A 21,474-nucleotide genomic window follows, 5' to 3' on the forward strand; every position below is an offset into this window, starting at 1 on the left:
ACAATTTGGCAAAACCTGCTTCTTGCCCAAAGGGGAAGTAAGGGTTGCAGGGCTTCGAAAGAGACCAGAGGGTGGACAGGGTTAGGCTTTTGAAGCTTTTCTGACAAAGGAAAGGAAGCCACAATATAAAAAAATACATTATGAAAAAGAATTTTGTTCCATATCCTTCTACCTTTTAAACATACTTTAATGCTACTTGTTCTATTAACCTCTTCTGAAATGCAAAGTTCTGATTTGTTGAAATAAAGATGCTGCTGTACCCCCACTGCAATCACAATATATGATAAAAGCCAGCAGTTCTCACAAAAAACCTTGCTGAAATCATTAGCAGTCTCCCAGAGTAAGGACTGTGTCAGGTAGTGACAAATCCTTTTTAAAAGGGAGCTTGAAATGAAAACAACAATTTTTTTTTTTTTTTAAGTATGTCCATATGTCTGTGCACTAGAAGTAGAGAAAAATTCTCTGCTGGAAACATTTTTGACTGGACAAGACTAAGGCAGGAAAACAAACAAATAATGAGAAAGGGGGAAAAGGTTATTTATGGGAAGCTGGTGAGGAAAACCCTGCGCTGCTCTCACTCCTGGTCTGAACGTGTGCCCCTGGTGTGAGCACCCAGCCCCTGGCAGGGTCCCTGTGAGCCCCGAGCCCTGGCTGGGTGAGCCTGGGCACACACACTGCTGCCACCAGCCCGGCCTGGGAGCTGCTGGCCCCTGACCCCGGCAGCTGAAGGCCCCAGATGCCCAGCTGCAGGAGCAGTGTCACGGGGTGGCAGCTCATCCTCCCTGCCCTCCTCCTCCTCGGCGCTGCTGACAGACCTGCCTGTGGGGTCTGCTGCGGGGTCAGCTGCTGCTGTGCTGCCGTGTCCTCCTTGAAGTCACTTTCCTTTGATTTCTGAGCATGAGGTGCATTCTCTTGACAAGATGCATCTGCAGTGTCTGATTAGGGTAAAAGAGCCGTGCGTGGGGAATATTCCCTATACTTTTAGATGTAACAGCATGCTGGCTGCCAGTAGCCCAACTGGCCTCCAAGTGACAGATGACACTTGGAGCCTTCTAGGAAGCAGAGGGGCAAAATGTTCAAGAATAGCTGTACACAGATCTTTATTTTACCCAGGGTAAAATAGCCAGCTTTTCACATTTCACGATTTACTGGAAATATCATAATGGAGACGTTAAATAAAAACTAAAAGGCTTATAAAAGCCTAGCAGGACAGAGATATGGCTGTTTATTATTAAAAGCACCATTACTAAAAACCAGCTTATTTTTATACTTTTAGTTGAAACAGTAAATTTAAGACCAGAAAAAAAAATATACAACTGCTTCATGGAGCTTTCTTTGTATCTGAAGGGTCTATGAATATAAAAGTGTATCAGGGCCAAATCCAGAAGGTCTTACTCAAGCAAAACTGATTTTAGTGGAAATAAAGCCTGATGGACTAAAGGATTTGGTCAGTAATTTATGGGACCCTTATCTCTGATCCACCTTCTAGGAATGCTAGCTTGTGGTACAGAGCAATGTAATATGCTTAAATATCTATGATTAATTCGGGTAATCTGGTTTATAGAGCCCGCTTATGTAAATGAAAAGGATTTACCTTTATGTCTGAGATGAAAAAAATATACATCAGATACAGGGAACCACACATTACAGAAAATGGCCTGGCTGAATTGTATTAATGTCTCAAAAATGTTGAGAAATGCTGTATCTTCTCCTTAAGCCAGTAATCATAGTACCTACAAATTGCATATCTTATCCTACTTTACACATATGCAGAAGTGGGCAGCAGCTGTTTTGAAGGCAGCATATCTCTCATTTGTACTCCTTACAACATGCTTTTCAAAGCCTAACAGAGAACTGTGGCTAAAGACCTTCAAAATGAGGAGAGGGCTGTGAGGGATTAATGCTTTACCTGGGAAATGGAGCGGAAGTCAAGTATCAAAGCAAAACAGCAACATTCCCGCGGCCCGCTCTTAAGGACGGGAGGTTTTCATGTGATGAAGTGGTAATTCAGTTCAAAGTCTCAGGGAGAACTCCCTTTGTGTGTCTGTCCAACAAGAACTACAAACTTACAGATAAGAAGTAGAGGAGGGAGCAGTGTGATCACCCTGACACTCTCCAAAGCACAGCTAGCTCTGGCGTGAGAGGCGCGCTGTCTCCTGGTTCAAAATCCCTCTTCCATTTCCACTGCCATCTAGGGATAATTCCCAGTGCTTCAGCGAAACAGCTCTGAAGACACAGATCATTGATAAATAACTCCCACTGGACTGATAGTTGTCCCAAATTCAACAGCAAGGACTTCTCTGAAATGCCCTTTCTTTGATATTTTCAGCACAGGGAACAGCCCCATCTTTGGAAGCAGAAAACCACTAAAGAGCTTTTGAGGCAAGTGCAACATGGAACATCCTTCAGGACAACCCTCCATTTTCCCAGCATCAGCAGGGAAAGTTTCTTAATGCTGTGCTAAACAATCAGAGGATGGTTTGGGCTGGAAAGGACCTCAAGAAATCATCCAGTTCCAACCCCCAGTACCATGGGCAGGAACATCTTCCTGTAGACCTTGTTGCTCCAAGCCCCACCCAACTGGGCCTTGAATGGGAATTTTCTATAATTTCTATAATAAGTCTTTAAAGAATGGGAATTTTCTATAATTAAAGCCCCTTCCCAGCTCTAGAAGAAAAACCTGCTCATTTGCAATGGCTAATACTAATTTTAACATTATCTAGCACTACATAACAATCATTTCTCAAAAAGAAAAAAAATAGATGTAGTTTTGAAGAGCAACTACAGGTTCTGCAGCTTCAGATGAAATCAAGAGAGAGAAATGTGGGGCAGGAACTCTAGATCCACGTTGGACAAGATGGAAGCTGATTCTAGCACAAGCTGAAAGGTAACTGCACCACAATATTTCTGAACAAGATGAACAAGATATGGTTGAATGGAGTTAGACTAAAACAGACTTCAGCAATTTAAGCTAATATTTTTTCCTCAGTACATATTATTATATCTACCACACTGTGCAATGCAACCTCTGAGCTCAATCCTCATAGCCAAAATCAGCCTAGTAAAATCAAGTTTAGTAAAACAATGTAGATAAGACATACCAAAAAAAGCTCGGATTTCATATTAAAGTGAAATCAACACCCTCAACCAATACGGACGTTCATAAAGAGATAAAACACCTCAAAGCAAAGCATCTGTGTTTGTGCTGCTATTTCATGTCAAGGCAATTACAGTGATGTTATTAGGAAAGATCAGGAAGGGAGCAGTGTTGTCATATAGGGAGAAGAGAAAACAAACCGTTAAGCAATCATGTAGAACATCTTAAAGCTGGTGAGGGAACAAAGCTTAGCTCTGTCAGGGTATTGATCTGCTCCAGAAGGTGCAGAGTTCTGCACCACTGTGATTGCCTTCCCTGCTGGGTTTAGAGAGGGCTGAAAGAACACAGTATTGATCTGGCCCAGCTCCTGAGAAGTAACTTAGTGATAAACACTGACTCCAGCCCACGGCTCTGACAGCAAACTGTTGCAAAACAGCAGAGCTCTGTTGTGCTCACAGCTCCTGTTATGCAGATAATACCTGCGTTTTCCACTGCATTTCCAGCAGGAAAGCAGTGCTGTCCAGTGGCAAGAATATAACACCTGAGGACTCAGCTACTGCTCCCACTCTTTTCACCCAAGTATGGCAAGGTTTCTGATGAATGCAGGGTATTTTATTATTATTCTGCACTCAGAAAGTACTGAATATATAAGGAGGCTTCACCTTAGCTGGAGCCTGGCAGAAAATAAATCCAAAGTTCTGCATTTAACAAAAATAGTTTTCCCTCTTTTTCTTGCCTTTCACTGTAATGGTGTGGGAAGGCAGAAAAACACTCTCCACATTTATTTTCTTTCCTATCAGTGAAATCTTGTCATTCTGTAACAACTGGGCACTCCAGAGAAAGCATTTCCACTCTTAACAGCAACAAGGCAGTCCTACAGAGGTAAAACTCATGTTAGTAATTGCAGCCTGGAGAAAAAGGCTATCATGCACCTGCATTTCTGAAGGCTTGGGCTGCAGTTGCATCCCCTTTCTGGTGGCATCAGTCCTCAGTAGCAGCAGAAAGCAGCAGACACAGGATGGCAGGGAAGGAAGAGATTTTAAGCCCTGACAAACTGAGACCACAAATTTTAGGCAGTTAAACTACAGACACCACGGGTGGTTCAAGGCAGCTCTAGGAAGTGTTACAAAGCCTAAGTGCCGGGCAAAAAGAAACCTGTCCCGTGGAGTCCTCAGCAGTTGACTCCTGTCCTCTCTCAGGCCCACCTGGAGAAGTCCATCAGAGATGAGCTGAGCCACCTTCTGTGAGATGCTGTTGGCTTGCTCTTACTGAAGGGGTATTTCTGTTTGTGCTGAAGGCTTCTGGGAATTCCCTGAACTTTTATTGCCTAAAGCCTGACTCTTTTCATGGCCAGCGCTGATCATCAGCTTGACCTGAGGAGCAACACGAGCCTCAGGATTTCCCTGTGTGTGGATGCTGGCCCTCGCCCCTGGGAGCCCAGGCTTCCATCTCTGTTTCCATGCACAGCTGAGAGCCACAGGCACTGGGTCAAATTTTCACAAATGGGGAAGGCACTGAATTTCCAAAAGGATTGCTGTGGGCTGCTCAGGCCCGCTCCCAGAAGGCTCCTGGGAGAGCAAATGCTTGTTTTCTCTCTCTGCTGCACAGGTGCATAACCTCACCTGTGCTCCCCAGCTCCTCACACTGAAAGAATTTCCCCTGCACGCTCTGTCAGGTCTGCTGAAAGATGCTCCATCTTTCTGCTAAGCAGACATAGATCTTTTATCACATCACTTCTGCAAACAGCACACATACATTTTTTATTTTAGGGTTTGTTTTTTCTCTTTTTCTTTTTTTTTTTTTTTTCCACAACTCAGCACTGAGGACAAAAGAAAACTGTTTACCAGACACAGGCACCTGGTTTGGGTTTTGTTTTCCTCTGTTACTCTCTGAATTCAACGCTGTTTTTAAATAAAGAGACGCAGAAGAAGCAGGAGACCTCCTGGGTCAGGCAGGTCAGCCTCCTCTATCGAGCAGGATTTTCCCATACACTCTGACCCCCTCAAGGATTTTATCTGGCCTGCTTTTCGAACACCTCTAATGATGGTGACTCAGCTACCTCACTAGGCAGCTTATTCATCTGTCCAGCCTAATTGCTCTTAGCTTCATTTTGTCTTCCTTTGTATGCAACGTGAAATTTTCCTTTTCTTTTGTTATTTTTTGACTATTTCTTTATCAAGGCATAGAGGGAGGGGGATTTAACAAAAAAAAAAAAGCCATCTTCAAAAAAACCCCACAATTTCTACCAGTCTGAAAATACCTGTAAAGGATGGCAACACTATTGTCATGTCTAATTTATTAGCCTATGTCTAAGCTGGAGATGGTTTGTTCAGTGAAAGGGTTAATAACAACAACAGCCGCAGAGGCCCTGGCATCCCTTTTTTATGCTGCAGAAGTAGGGATGGGACCATCAACATAACTTCACCTAGACAGAGGAATGGAGTGTCAGAAATCCATATCTTGAACAACAAGACAGTCAAGCATCATCAGGGCAAGCAGGCACTACTTTGGTAATGGTGAACGAGCTCTTCAGGCCTTCCCCAAGGGGAAAACACTCACTTTCTTTAGTTCTTGAATCCAGGGAGCAGCATCAGCTCAGTGTCTAGTAAAATATTTTGGGATGCTGGGACAGAATTCAGTGAGAACAACTGAGTCCCTTGTCCCAGGAGTGGGGATGTCACTCACCTCAGAAAGCTACACAACCCAAAGGCTGTTAAAGGGTTAACAGGGCACAGCAAGAGCTTCTCAGACCAAAAATTGCAAGCTGATATCCCAACATGGTAACGTGGGTTGCAATCAGCTGGGACACCAGAGCAGTGCTCTGCAGCCTGGCAGGGACAAAGTGGCATCAGCAGGGGCAGCCCTGGCTGGCACCTGCAGCACCTTGAGGGAGGCACTTAGAGCAGATCCTCAGCTCTGCACTGGTTCTGAACTCAGGAAGAGCCAGGTGATGCTGCCTCATACAAGAATGCAACCCACATCCAGTGACCTTCTATCAGAGAGTTTAAACTCCAGCTTGAAATAGAAATGTAGTTTGGGCCATGATCCTTACAGGAGTTCACATTGCTGGCTTATAATACTGAGTAGCATCAATGTAGAAAGCTGCAGAAAATCCAACTAAAGAAAGGCAATGATGAAGTATTTTCATTTTGTTTGTCATTCTGTTTTGCTTTAACCCTAATTTTTATCCAAATGCTTAAATCTAGGCTTGGGCAATATAATTCCTCCTCGTTACAAAACAAAAACAAAGCAACCAAAAAAGGGCAAACAAAACAAAATTGGGGCTTGAAAAATTGAGTTCATGTGTAAATATTATTGGGTTCTGTTCCACACTAGAGAATCCATAAAGGATAAAAACAGAAAGGAGAAATTGATCAAAAGGGATGGGCGAGAGAAGAAAAGGCGAAAAATGAAGCCAGGTGGCAAAGGAACAACGCAGAGATGGTGGCTATGGACACAGGGAAATGCTCAGGTAAAGAAATGTGCCCAGGTGCACAGAAGTGGTCAGCACAGCCACTCATACATCACGTATTTCCTGTCACCCAAACCACCTGAACTACTTATTTCAGCACATGCCTTGTTTGCAGCTCTCAGTCCTGCTGCAGTCACTCAGGCTCACACTTGAACACCTACAGAACCAAAGCTGCAGAGCAGGGCCTTTCCTCCAGTTAAGAGACCATTTTGAAAAGGCCCTTGACCAAAGCATGCAGATAAACTGGTAGGTGCTAGCCTGGGAGATGTAAGTGCCACTGAAGTGGAAGACTCATGGGGAGAAGCATATTCTGCCATTTCCTATGTTCCCCTACAAAATCAAACTCTGAGAGGTTTGTGAAAGCTGTAGAACAAAGAGCGGAAGACCCTTCTGACTTTAATTTATTTCATGTTAAAGAGGTGGCAGATCAAGAGACTGCTTTACATAAATCAAGAGGATGCTCTACTCTCTCTGCCATCTATACAGGAATGTATGCACAAACAATGCTTTATAAAATAAGAGAACATTTACAAGGGGTTGATTATTTTCTTATTAATTTCTTCATAAAATGAAGCTTATTTTCTTAGTCTTGGCATTCAAGGACTGTATTCAAAGCCCCTAAAGGAAAGAGAGGCAAGGGGGAGAACAGGCTTTTCCCTGGCCACTAAATGAGAGAGAAGGGCAGAGTTGCAGCAGAGTTACTGAAGTGAACAACCTTGATCTGACCAAAAGGAGTCATTTAATTTTAGGTACTCCCCAAAGGTTTTATTCTTCTTGGCTGCCAGGCCAGAAATGTCAGGTGTGTTGAGATGGGGCACCCTGGAAAGTGCCGAGCCTGAAAGGCAGCAAACAGGTTCCGCATGACTGCTGTTAGGTCTGGGAGCCTCCACGGAGAGCTGAACCCTTTGACCAGATAGGTGTGAACCAAACAGGGGACTGGGTCATTTCTTTTCAAAGTTTTCTTTGCTTTTCAAAGGCTTAAATATTTTTTTTTTATTCCAAGAAGCTCCAAACCTTCAGTTTCAAAAGAGGAAAATAATAAAAAAAAAAAAAAAATTAAGAAGAAAAAAATTGAAGCGGTTTCTTTTCACAAAGAAATGACACAACAGGGAAAGACCCAGCAGGGGAATTAAAGCTCTTTTTCTGACTGATCCAGCAGCATTTTTCTAGGCATTAGCTAGACTTAAAACAATAATGAAATTTGTCACTATGTATGTCATAGAGCAGATCTCTCTAAACCTCAAGGTTTCTAAACTGTAATATCTGTGGGGAAAGAAATGCCTTCTGCTATGGATATACAAAACACCAAGTACAACAAGGTCTAGCTCTTGACAAAGGTCTCCAGCTGATGTTGAAATACAAATAACTAATGGGACAAGATGGAAATTGTGCCCTAATCCTCCCAGTGGCTATTGTGGAAAGAAATGAACGGGGACCTTGGGAGAAAAGGAGCAGAATTGTACCCTGTGAACACACAGCTGCAGATTCAGGGCCTGGTACTGCCAGTGTAGGTCCAGCCCCATACACACTAAATAAAAATGTACAGAAATACTGGAGCTTTCTTCACTAACTTAAGCAATCCATGAAAATTTCTTTTTAGGTTGCAAACATGCATGAAGGCAGACCTGGTGACCACGTGTGTCCCAGCACAGGAGCCCTCAAAATCTGCTGCCCATGATCCTCTGTGTGTTTGTGCACAACCAGTGACTGCCAGGGCCAGGAGTTTCCTAAGGAAACAAGGATTTTTGCTCACTGATCCCAATCCTAAGTGTATATCACCAAAAGTTAGCCCACTGACAAGATAAGCTGCTGACATTAGCAACTGCACAAAGTGTCTTCCTAAAATTCAGTAGGAAAGGGAGATTAATCCAGCCCTTGGAACACTGTTCCATGATGGCTGAAACTGAAAAGTGTTATAGTTCATTCACAGTCCAAAAAACCTAAAAATAATGCTTACACACTCACTTTTAATTTTATTTCAGTCAAATCTACATGGTTATCCCAAATACTCGTAGAACTTTTATTGTCTGTTTGCTCTGCAAACAACTGCTTTATCTTTACACGTGGCTTGACCTAAAATCTGCAATAAGACATCATTCTCCTGACCTAGAGGTTGCAACTTTCACATGGCCAAGTGCCACAAGACACATGCCATGGCTCCCAGAGCCAGGGCAGCTTTGGGAATGCCTGGGGAGGGGACAAGGAGGGGACAAGAGCAGCTGCCGCAGATGCCACCATCCCTTGGTGGCTGCAGCTGTGTAGGAAGGTGACACTGCCTGGATATTTACAGGCTGAGCCCATCATGTGCATCAAGCAGCATCTGCCCCAGCACTGTTTTGCTACCAAATCCATGAGAACACAAGTTCTAGAAAAGTATCTGGATTGTTTAAAGATTTCCTTGAACAGTGGTCAGTGTAACATCTTCCATTTCCTTTATGCACATTTGAAAGACCAGTTGTGCAGAATTTAGCAATGTTTGCTGCACATTTTCAGCACCTTGGCTTACTTCTATTAAAACTGAATTGCCACCACATTTTTGGAATAACTTAATGGAAAAGGAAAAAGCCAGCACAGCAGGCATCTAAAGCAAAGGGTATTGAGATCATCCAAATTCAGTCCTGAATGTGCAGTTAATAAAATCTTCCCAAAAAATCTTGCTCAGACACAAGTACTTTTATGAAACACTCCTGGATTAGAATATTAAATTTTCCCCTCTGAACTTTGTTTTTAAATAATTTGATTGTGCAAAATGGAGAGTTACAAACTGCCACTGATTTGTATGAAAATTAGAAGTATTTATCATCCCCAAAACCACCAGGTTTTAGTTGACAGGACAACTTGAGTGTGTCTAGTTAACTTCCAAGAGTTTTTGTCAGTCCCTTCTTATAGAAGCACTGTAAAAGTTTGGAAGGAGAACAGCAATTCTTCACAGGACTAAAAGAGCAGAAATCAATGGTTGATTGCCAACTTTGCCACAAAATTTGTATATAACCTTCAACAAGTCATTTAATTTCCCCATACCTTAACTTGCTAATGAACTGAAGATTGTATCTACCTTTTCTCTCTATCCTTTGCTTACAGAGCCTGAAAGCATTTTAGGTCAGAGCTGGGACTCCCATGTACCACACCACAATCAGATAAAAACCACAGCTCAGAGAACTTATTGAATGCAGTATTTTAATAGAGCTGTAGGGGATGCCTACAGCTCAGTTCTGAGCACATGCTTTAATTCCTAGGAAAAATATACACATTAAACAGGAGTGGGAGGAGTGGAAGGAAAAAGATTCCAATTATCAGGTAGTGGGAGCAGAGTCAATCAGGAGGATTCATTCTCCCTCCCTTCCCCAAAACAATGTAGGTGGTAGTGCATTGAGTCTTCAGATTGCACCACAGGATGCAGAGCCACAGTTCAGCTTTCAGTGTTACTAATAAAAGGTTAAGGTTTCAAGCTATTTTTTAATTTAGATCTGTTGTTTGGTAATTGGAATAAACATTCAAATTTGAGCATCAAATTTCTCATTAGTTTCACATCAATACCTGTGCTGAAACTATGGATCAGTGAACTGAGTTTCTCACTGCCCAAGTGAATTCATTAATCATTCTCTCCTAAGATGGGCACATAAGCAGACAGCTGTTCTAAGCAGCTGTCTCCTGATAAAACTCCTAACGTGCACATTGCTAAAAAAAAAAAAAAAAAGGGCAAACCACACACACACACAAAATCTACCTTTTCAACAGTCTGCTGTTCTCTTAACTCAGAGATCTACCTGCATGGACAGGTCTGCAGAGAAAGGAACTGGATCCCCACTCAACAATGCATTCCAATTTGTAAATGGTCACTTTATGGTTACAGACAGAAAGTTTTAAAACCATTAAGACTTAGTTACCACTTCTTATCTGGGGTATCATGAGGAAGAAGAAATACAAAACCAGACACTGATGAATGTATTCAATGGACAGGTATAATCTTAAACCAGACCCAGTTAATTTTTTTTTTCTGTCTATAGCCATGTAGCTTCAATTCTTCCCCCACTATTCCCATTCTTCTAATAACAGATATTTAGATTTATTTTCATATACCTTGATGGGCTGGGGTGAGATAGGCATTATGGCACACATTAGTCTCCTATTTTCCATTACAGCCAAAACAAGTGCTTAGGTAACTGGAGCTTATCCTATTTAAATATATGCAATCAGGAAATTTGAGATTGCCTTGATGGACCATATAATATTTCCTTTAGAAGCTCCCTGATATGCCATTGTCTACAAGTTCATCCATACAGCAAATGCTCTCACTGGGTAACCTTTCCCCAGCTGCGTCACCCACACCAAAGAAAGATGAGACCACTGAAAAATGCATAAACAAGGACTTTTGAACTGACTTTGTCCAAGAGACAGGAAGAGATTGTATAAACACACCTTTTAATACCCTGAAACATTACAAAATCTTTGGTGTACTTTAAAAAGGATGTTTTATGTGTTTGGTGTAAAGCAAAGCTTAATGAAAATGTTGGGTTTTTTTATTTTATTAATCGCCGAAGTTTTACTTGGCAAGATTGTGGATTTGTTGAAAATTGCATTAGCAGACACGTTCAAACGTATCTGGAAAGAGAGAATGGGGGTTTTTGTTGAAAAATTAGCTTCCTGGCTGTATGTAGGGCCATCAAAAAAATCAAAAATAAAGAAGTAAAATGAAACTAAGAGTCCATGTAAGCACCTAAGTCAGTTTTAACTTCAGTAGAAATCTGGACCAAATTTTTTATTCAGTTATTCTGGGTGGAAAACACTGAGCTGGGGAGATTTCACATGATCCTTTGTGTTTCACCAGAAAGCTGCAGAATGTGGTAACACAAAGGTATCAAACATGCAGATGTGGCATTTGGAGACACAGTTTAGTGGTGAACGTGGCAGTGCTGGACTCAGTGATCTCAGAGGTCTTTTCCAACCTAAGCCCTGTGATTCTATTCTGGGATTCCACAGTGGAGGAGCTGGGCTGATACAACAGCCCAGTGTTGCTCCCAAAACAGTTTGCTACCAAATACTTCTGATTACTTGGAATTTGAGGGGGAAAAAAAAATCTTTAAAAAGGCAGTGTGTGTATAGTGACAAAAGGAAACATTTCCTCTGCTTAAGTTACTATGGCAAAGTTTGTGGGAAGCAACAAAATCCTTGATCCCTCTCCTTGCAAACCTTGCCCTGATCCTGTCTTCAGCCAGGCACAACCATAATAACTTCACCATTAAGTTACAATGAGCCCAAGTCTGGAGAAGCCATGGCCATTTGTCAGTGAAAAGCAGGAGGGAACTGTTGAGAAATTTGTTTCTGGTCTAAATTGTGTCAAAAAGACAAGAGAAGGATAACCATTAATTACTTCCTTGGGACAGTTTACCTCCTCAGTAAAACCCATGTGATTCAGACCACTTCTGACGTAAAAACCAAAGTAAACTCTGTTAGTGTCTTGCACTAAAATACTTGTGCTTCATAAGGCTTTCCAAACACTTTGATGAACAGGAATTACTTCATCCATCCCCCTTTCCAGGACATCAACATTTTATAGCACTCTAGACTTTTTCCTCTTTGTACATGCACATTGCTTGAATTTCAGTGACCAGAAGATTTCCCATTTCATTATGACCAGGCCAATTCCCAGCTCAGTTGTGAATGAGAGCTTTGCCTGACTGCACACACAAAGAGACTGAAAATAAAATATTGTATTTCATATCTCCTGAAATAATCAACCCTCCTCCTCTTACATGTAGAAGAAATTCAGCCTTGTGACACCCCTAACAATATTTTCATCCCCCCCAATTCATAATGGCTATAGAAGGATCAGCATGACTTAAAATACATAAAGACCTGCTCAGAAATTGGTAATTTCCTTTTTTCTACTTTTTTATTAATGATTTTTTTCAACTCATTGTAGGAAATCTGCCTTAGAAAATGAATTCTAAAAGTAAACATTAGCTTGCAAAAGTCCTATTAACAGTGGGGTTTGCGACAGAATGGAAGATCCAGGAGAAATGAAGAAGAATAATGAAGAATTCTGTAGTACCTGTCCTGAACCAAGCAATAGTGTGCTGTGCTTGGTATGAAACCTACAAAGCTCAAGTGTGGTTTTCAGAAGGTGATCAAAGAACAATTTCTCATCTCCAATGGTGTCAATAGGAAAGCTCATACCAACTTCAAAAGGCCGAATTCTGCTGGCTTTGCTCACACTGAATCGCTCCTTATTTCATGTGTATTCCACTGACATCAGTAGAAGCAGGGATGAAGTAAGAGCTACTGAACCAGAATACAGATAACAGAATTTGACATGAAGCAATTAAGTTGGGATACTTGTATCACTTTCTGACTCAATTCCTAGGCAATACTGGGGGAGATAAAGCTAATTTTGATCCATTTTCTGTTACAATATTGTCTTAATTTCAGCATTTAACATGTTTCCTTCCTAGAAGGAAATGCAACCTTCCTTAAATGCTGATACTCAGACAATTATCTCTTGACAAATCACCTGGAGATTTACTTTTTTTAAGAAACAATAATTCACTCCTCATCTAATTCCCATTAAAGTAATAATTTGTAAAAATGAAAATTACTTTGATAGCTTGACCAAAGCTTGTACCTATGGTTAAATATGTACAGCAGCTTCCTGAATGAGGTAATTGATCAAAATAGTTTTCAAGGGCTTTAGCTTTAAAGAAAAATGCCAATATCAAAGGATACAGTGAAATCATACACAGCAGTTAAAAATAACTCTGCCTCCTTTTGAGGAGGTCTTGGATTGTTTACCCCTTTGGCTTGGTATCACCCTAAGCATCAAAGGAAAAGGCACAAGGACGAAGAATAACCTGGCCTGACCTCTTCCTAGCCCCAAAAGTCTACCAATTCTAATAATTTTATATGGCATATGATTCATAAGATTTTATTTGTAAAATTTATAGGGTCTTTCAGGTCCCACGTTTCTCCTTTTCATTTCTTTTAATCTCTTGCACAAAACGTGTCACGCTTTGAGGTTATTGTTGTATTACGAAATTATCAAAAACTCCCCCCAGGGATCTATGGCCGGCGTGTCACATACAGCACAAGTAGGAAGAACGTCCTGTGCAAGAGTTTTCAATCCAAACAGCAAAGACAGGCAAGAAGGAACAACAAGGAAGGTTTACTGCCCCATTTTGGAGGTGGGCAGCTAAAGATTGGACACATGGAATTGTGCAAGGACACAGAAAACACCAGTGGCAGCAAACTAAACTAAGCAAAACTTTTCCAGGCAAAGTGTGTTTTATTAGGAATCTGTCTCCTACCAAGATTTTCACGGGGTCCCAACCAAATGACATTGCTCTAAACTGATTTAAAAAAAAAAAAAACTTCCTAAAGGTGAGTGTCTCCATGGGCAAGATGCAGACAACAAGGAAAAAGTGCATGTGTAGCCTCTCAGCCATAAAGGATCCTGGGAATAAGAGAGGTGAAGAGAAGAATGGATTTCATTTTTATTGCTCAAACTAACAGAGTTTACAACTTACAAAATGAAAATAAGCCCAGCACATGAACCCATATTTTGAAGAGGATACAAAGTGTATCATAGCGATATACTAATCCTATAATTCCTCAGAGAGGCAAATAACCTTTTCTCTTGATATAGGCATCAGGCATTGATCTGTCACACTGTTTGTTCTAGCAGAGCTCCCAGAGGTGCATTCAGTTTGAAACGTTAAGGCTAGTTCATTAGCTGTCCCTAGCTCGTTTCTCTGAGAGAATCAAGATAATACTGTGGTTAGTTAATGGCTTTCTCTTGTTTCCCCCAGAGCCTGCCTGTCTGAAGCCTGCAGGCCCAAGCAGATTTCTTTTTTCCCCCTTCCCTTCACTATTAGTCACAGCTGGTAAGGCTTGCAGGAGCCTGGCTTGCTTGGGAACAGCCGGATGGCACAAATGGTTGAGTGTCTCTTGCAAGCAGCCACCCTGGCCCCTGCTGCCAGAGAGGAGGGCTCCTGCCTGCCCAGGGCTGCGGAATGAGGGATGGAGGGAAGGGGAACTCCTCCCCATCATGCTGCAAATGAGTCTCCCTCAGAAAAAAGCCAAAATCATAAAAATGAAAAAGAAAAAGGTGTTCCTGTCTGAAGGAGCTGCTCAGACCCACTATTTCCTAAATAAAATTGACTTTCACAGGGAACTGATGTCTCCAGAATCAGGAAATGTCACCTGCCTTGCTCTTGGGTTCTGTTTACCATCACAATTTGGAGGTTGGGTAGTCACAGACAGGAATCTCTCCCAAGAGCCATCCTACTAACAGCTCCTAATGGATGGGCAACATTCCCTGTACTTTTGTTTTTTGCTTAACACATTCTGTCCCTCATCATCCTCACATAGATGCTGAAGCAAGTCACCCACCTGGAGAGGTTCCAGCCCTGCTGTGAGCATCACAAGGCTTAAAAGCGACAGCTGAAATAAAATGTGCTTATCTCTCTTGTTTTTAGCTTGCATTTAGGCTTTGTAAAATTAATATCTGATTCCCAGGAAAACAAGACAATGGCAATGTTGATGAGTGTCAGATATCCACAGGCAGAGGTTCCCTTTGCAGGCAGTAATTCTATCAATGTGCCTCAGTGCTGATCTGCAGCGTCCCCGCTATTCTGGTGCCTCTCTTTTATCTACACATTCATTGCTGTGTTACCAGACACTGCCAGTCATGAAAAGCTGCATGATGATTTTATCTGCCTCCCAGTATATTACCCATTGGGGAACAAACTTAGACTTGTAAATGTTTTCTCTTATGAGTGCTCTAATCCAGACATTTAGCGCTGCTTTTGCTCACCAAGCAAATAGCACCAAGCTATTTACAGAAATCCTGCTTAAGTTAGCAGTAGGCAGGGTGGGGACTATCAGATAAAACCTAGTCTGAAAGACAACTCTTTGATATTGCCACAGGATTTTTTTTTTTTTGTTTGGAACAGTAAGCACACACACACCCATCAAAATACAACAAAATATAAAAGCTGCTCTTTGGGATTCAGGTTTATGGTATTGCTGCATGAGCCTAAGTGTGAACTGCCATCAAAAGAAATTATGCCTCCCCATCACTCCCCTTCTCTGCACAGACAGTGATGGCTGGTTTTGCACTGTCTTAGAATCCAGCAGAAAGTTATTTCTAAAATTTTCGCTCCTCTAGTTCCCCAAACCAACACTGCAGCACCCAAGAGAAGCAGCAGCTCGCTGTCAGATTGACTCAGCCAGTTTTAAATTGATAAAACCATGTCAGTCACACAGGCATCCAACACCTGTCCCCCAAAATGTCATGGAATATGTAGTATAGCCATGAAAACTGACAGACCAAGAGCAACATCTGACCCAATCACAAAATCAAGGCACCTCCTTAGGCATTCACCAAAACTTATGTGAAAGCTGAGTGCTGACAAAGAGAAAGGAAAGAAAAGGTTTCCTGGACAAATCTTAATACTTGATCAGAACAGAATTTGAAAGCTAAAGTTTGAAATAATGGACATGGAGGATCCTTTTTCCAAATGCTCCAAATCTTGCCCTTCCACAGTATGATGCTGGAATACTTTTGTTATGTCCAGATATGACAGGGAGTAGCAAAGGCACATGAAACAATATGGGAACTTCCATGCTCCCCAAAACACAAGAAAAAGCAGCAATAAAGTCAACATGGCAAGAACAATGGAAAAATAACGTGATCTTTCATCTGTGGAGAACATTCAGGTTCTTTAGAAATGCACACCAGAATGAGTTTTCATGAGATTGGAAATCTACCATCATACACACGGGGTAGGGCAGAAGCCAGTAGGGCAAATGTGTAACTGGAATTTGTCCTACATTCTCAATTTCATGATCGCCTCAAAAGACAAATGCTGGGATTGACATCAGCCTACAACCTCTCAATCAAGTTCCCAGGGAGGTATCTCTTCCTTCCACTCCAGAAACCCATTCCCAAAGCCAGCATTTTATCCAGAGTTAAAGCCTCCCAACTGAAGAGAAAGAGAAACCTGCAAAGAAACCACCCAGCCTACAAGACCTTACAAGAGAGAATTCCCTGTGAATTCAACAGGCCACAGATCTAATTGGAAATACTTGGATCTCTCCAATCCTTGTGTTAACTTCAGCTTCTCTTTCACAACGAGTTCAGTCACTGACTCAACAATGAATTTGGCTGTGTCTGTGTTGATCCTTCCTTCACAGAAAGGACTCTGACTTTGTCTCAAATGTCTATTCCAATCAAGCACTGTTTTTGTCAAAACCTGATTTTCAGAAAGTAGTAGACAAAGTTTGGTGTAACTAGACTATTATTTTCAAGGTGAGATAAAGTTGGCTTCTATTTATCAGATCTCTATTAAAGGAAGGAGATGTATTAAGGAAATGGATAGGGCTATTTAGTCATCTTTGCTAAGAGCTCCATTTTCTATGGATGAAACATGCTATTTAATGATTAACTATTATTATTTTTATATCCTATTTTATGACACCATGTCTTGCTATAAGGCAACTATTTACTACTCTGAGCACTTAGTATAAAGAATTATCATTCCTTGCTGTCTTTCCTTACCAAGGAAGTGAAAGGAAAGTTACAATTTTAAAGAGAATACTTTTAGTAGAAGTGATTTATGACCCCTGTTAGCAATGGTCCTACTCCTATCTTATGAAGATATAGAACACCTGTGATACAAAAAAGGGTAAATAATTATTGTAAAGATTAACCAAAATAATTGGAAGAGCACTATCTAACAAAATAGCACACAACAGGTCTTCCTACTCCTTTAGATATCTGACTGTTCATTATTCATTTACAACATTTTGGGGGGTGCAATTTGGTAAATCACATCTGTGAATACTGAAAATGATGCAAATATGAAAGAAAATGCTGTCAGGAAATTTGTGCACCTTTCAGAATAAAACCAGAATATCCTTTTATTTGCTGTAGGGGACATGCTACAATGTGGCATTTTTTTCCTGCAGAGTCTGTGATCAAGATGTTTTTTAGAAGATCTGAATTTGTGACAAAATTAGGAGAGAAAAGAAGTTCAGAAGATTCAAGTCACTTGGCAATTCATTTTCAGATTTGATCTCATTTTGTGTTTTAATGAATGATGAAATTGGTCACTAGAAAGGACACAAGCTGATGCTTCCTTGCAAGAAGGCCTTCTAGCAGAATCTGAGCTCATGACTTCTTTCTGTGAAGTCTTAATTGGTAAGGACAGAGCACTTTTTTTTTATTTATTTCCCAAAGCAAAACTTGTTTCCCCAAGTGCTCCAAGAACAGGCACAAAAAAAGAAATTAACATGTAAAACTGTAACATTTCTAACACTCCTACATGACCAAAAGGATGCAATTTTAGAACTGTGATTTGGAACCTACAAACATTTTAAACATTTGTCTTGTGGTTTATTTGTAAACTAATGAGTCTTGATGCTGCTCCCTATGCTCATGCTGCAATCTGTTGTTGGCCTTTTTGCAGCTTTAAGATCTACACTTTGGAGAATCACAGGGAGTGTTGGAAAAATAAGCCAACAGAAGCAGCATGATTAAATTTCACTTTTAACTTCTGAGGAACTAACATTAAGTACCATGTGTTTTTAATGCATGAAAACACCCTCAAAACTGGGGCACTGCAAGTTGGATTAAGATCAGCATTTCCTTTTCCTCAAGACCTTGCTAGATAAAATAGCCTGGGCTTTTTTTTTTTTTTCTTTCTTTTTCCTAAATGGCAGGTTGCCAGCAGCTAATTTAAACATAACAATGGAAATAATCATTCTCACAAATTCAAGAATTTGTGTCTCTGTATCTATGGCAAATGTATTTAAGCGTCTTGCTAATTACTTTTACTTACAGAAGGCAAGAACCAACAGGATTCTCATGCACATGTATAAGCTGGCAAGCTTAAAGAGGTGCTGTAGGATTGAAGCCTGGATGTGCTCATGTACTAAAATCACAAACTTCAAAGGGTTACATGAGGGAGGCTAATTGAAGAGCCTTTTTATATCATCTCCTACAGTGTATTTACTTTTGCTTTTTGGGATGTAGATGGTGCAGCAGTGTATGCAAACTTGTAAAATAAAACTTGTAGTGTCTGTAAGAACTTCATTTCACATATGACCTTTTACAGTAATTGGATCTGAATTATAATCAGTCACCTGAGTCCTGAAATAGATAAAATAGTTTTTTAATGTTAAAAAGTTTTAGCCCTTCGTTGATTATCTATCAGTGCTTACAGTCCTGTGAAAATAAGATAAATGAGAAATTTGGTCTCTAATTAGACTTCACTAGATTTACAGCTTTTAATTTATACGCCAATGCAACTCAGGCCGGCACTAACACAGATAGAGATGGAGCCACAGTTTTCAATTGATTTAACAATTTAATTGCAGCATTAACATCCATTAACATTTAACTAACCTTTTAAACTAACCTCAGGCACAACCTTAAAGACTAAATGAAGTAAAATTGCATATAAAAAGGTACTAACATACAGCTGTAAGAAGCCAGAGTGAATCTTCAGGGAGATTTAGCATTGCTTCCCCGCATCAGCAGGAGGGAGTCTGTTTTCCTTCTTGCAAAATTCAGTAGGAAAGCATGCTCTAATTTATAGGAAAAGGAAATAGACACATTTGATGGTTATTAACTCTCATTTATATCTTCTTGTCTATACGTGATGTCTAAAAGACACAATATCCCTTACTCTGGTCATGCACTAAAGAACAATTTTGTTACTCAGAGAAACAATATCCCTGGATTAGCTGTGATAAAATGTGATGTAAGGGAATATAAAATAAGTTGCTGAAGTTTGATATGAAAGAGAAACCTTGTATTTTAGAAACAATGGACAAATAGGGCCCCTGTTTATGTGGATATAAATCTAAAGCAACTATACCGAACCTGCTGGAATTATTTCAGGTTTACCCCTGTGGTAACAACGAGAGAAAGCCATAGAAAATAAGTACAAATAAGTGCCTGATTTATATCTGTGTTGAGCACCCCAAAATTATTTCAAAGCAGCAGCAGCCATGGATATTTGGGGCTTCAGTCCTGAGAGCCAGACCTGCAGTTGTGCACCTTTGTTCCCCAGCTCTGAGGCAGTGCACGGCTCTTGGGGGGCTCACTCCAGCTCTGGGGGAGCAGCTCACACAGAGGCCATAAATCTGCATTCCAGCATTTACCACTGCATGTGCCCAGAGCCCACCAGTAGGGCTGGGACAGGATTTAAAGGTCTTTTGTTTCTCACTTGGATGACAAACGGGAGTTTTGGGGACCTTTTAAAATGTCATTTAGGCGTTCTCGACCTGTGTGGTGTCAGATCTGACATAATTCTCTGCGCCATCTGTGTACAGATGCACAGATACTGTAAAAATTCATAATGTACTGGGGGAGTTGGTAGCACAGCACAACATTTGGTATTTCCAGCTATTATCTAACCCAGTTTGTTTTGGACTGAACCACTGCTCGCACAAATTATTCCAGTGAGTTCAGTGGGGGACTTGTGTAAATGCTTATCAGCGTCGCTGAGTTTCACACTCAAGTTCTCAGCTAACTATGCACGTGCTGTTACCACTTCTCTCAGTCTAAATTTGATTTAATATCAGCCAGGGAATGCCAAAATATTAGGATGATAACTTGGAAACTATCGCAGCCTTGTGTCTTTTGGTGGCAGGCCTGAGCATCACACAAGGTCTGTGGTCTGTGTTGACATGCAATGGTTACATGGAGTGTAAATTGATGTTCCAAGCATTAAGAGTCTCCTAGCAGTACATGTTGACACCATTAAGTTGTAACGACTCCTCTGGAATTATCAGTCATTCCCATCAGCTCTCTGCCCTACTGTTTGACCACACACACCATAAATGTATGAGGTCAATGATCTGGATATTAAAAGCATTGATACAACAGAACTTGCCACCTGGATGGGTTTTTCAAGCACCTTGTTTGAATTCACGTTGCCACACTTGAGAAATGCACCACATGTATGCAAAGCCCCTAAAGCCTTTGTTTTCAGCTCCTCCTCAGACTCCAGTGAGTAGAGTATAGGTGGGTACATGAAATCAACAAATTTACTGAAGGAGTTCTAGTAAACTCCTGGATTATGACCCCTCAACAAGTTAATTCCAACACAAAGGTAGTGCCATCCTCTCTTGCTCCTTTAAGACAAATACCATGAAAGAAAATCATAGGAAAGTTCAAACAAATTTTTAAACACAAGCATCCAAAATGGCATGAGTACTTTAGAGAAAACCTGAATCCCCAGAGGAAGCCCTGCTCTACCTTCTACCAAGTACCTCTCTAAGGTTAAAGATTATTTTGTTGTGTATCTCTGTGAATAGTTTACCACATACACAATATTTGGGTTCTTGTTTTGCTGAAAAAGCAACCTTTTGAACTGTAACATGTGGATTCATTGATCAGTGTTCATATAGAAAAAATAATCCCCCAAACATCAATACAACTTTCTAAGCTGCCACTGCTCTCTCTATACATCCAGAGGAGGTCAAATTTCCAGGATATGCACATAACCCATCTGCCTCTTGTTTCTTAGATTCATCACTTCAGTACTGCATCTTCTGCCATCAAAAATAGGATTTCCACTTCTTTCTGCCTCTGCCTCTCAACAGCTCATATATGGATGAAAATTCCTCCATGCATATTCTCTCCTGTTTTAGCACAGTTTAACAATGTCATTTTATTATTTCTAAAACAAGGTGTTTGAGTCCATCAGTTGCACAATGCTGCTATTTAAATCAAGAAAGTTTTGCTTTAAAGTTTCAGAAATATGAAGCAGTGTTCACATAGGTAACTGAAATCCAAGCACCAAAATATTAAAGTAGATGTTTTACGGGAGTAAATGACAGAGCAACCAAACAAAACAAAAAAGATCAAAAAAAACCCCAAACCAAAACACACAAGTAT

Source organism: Geospiza fortis, unplaced genomic scaffold, assembly GCF_000277835.1.
Source record: "Geospiza fortis unplaced genomic scaffold, GeoFor_1.0 scaffold330, whole genome shotgun sequence".
In the NCBI taxonomy this organism is placed as follows: Eukaryota; Metazoa; Chordata; class Aves; order Passeriformes; family Thraupidae; genus Geospiza; species Geospiza fortis.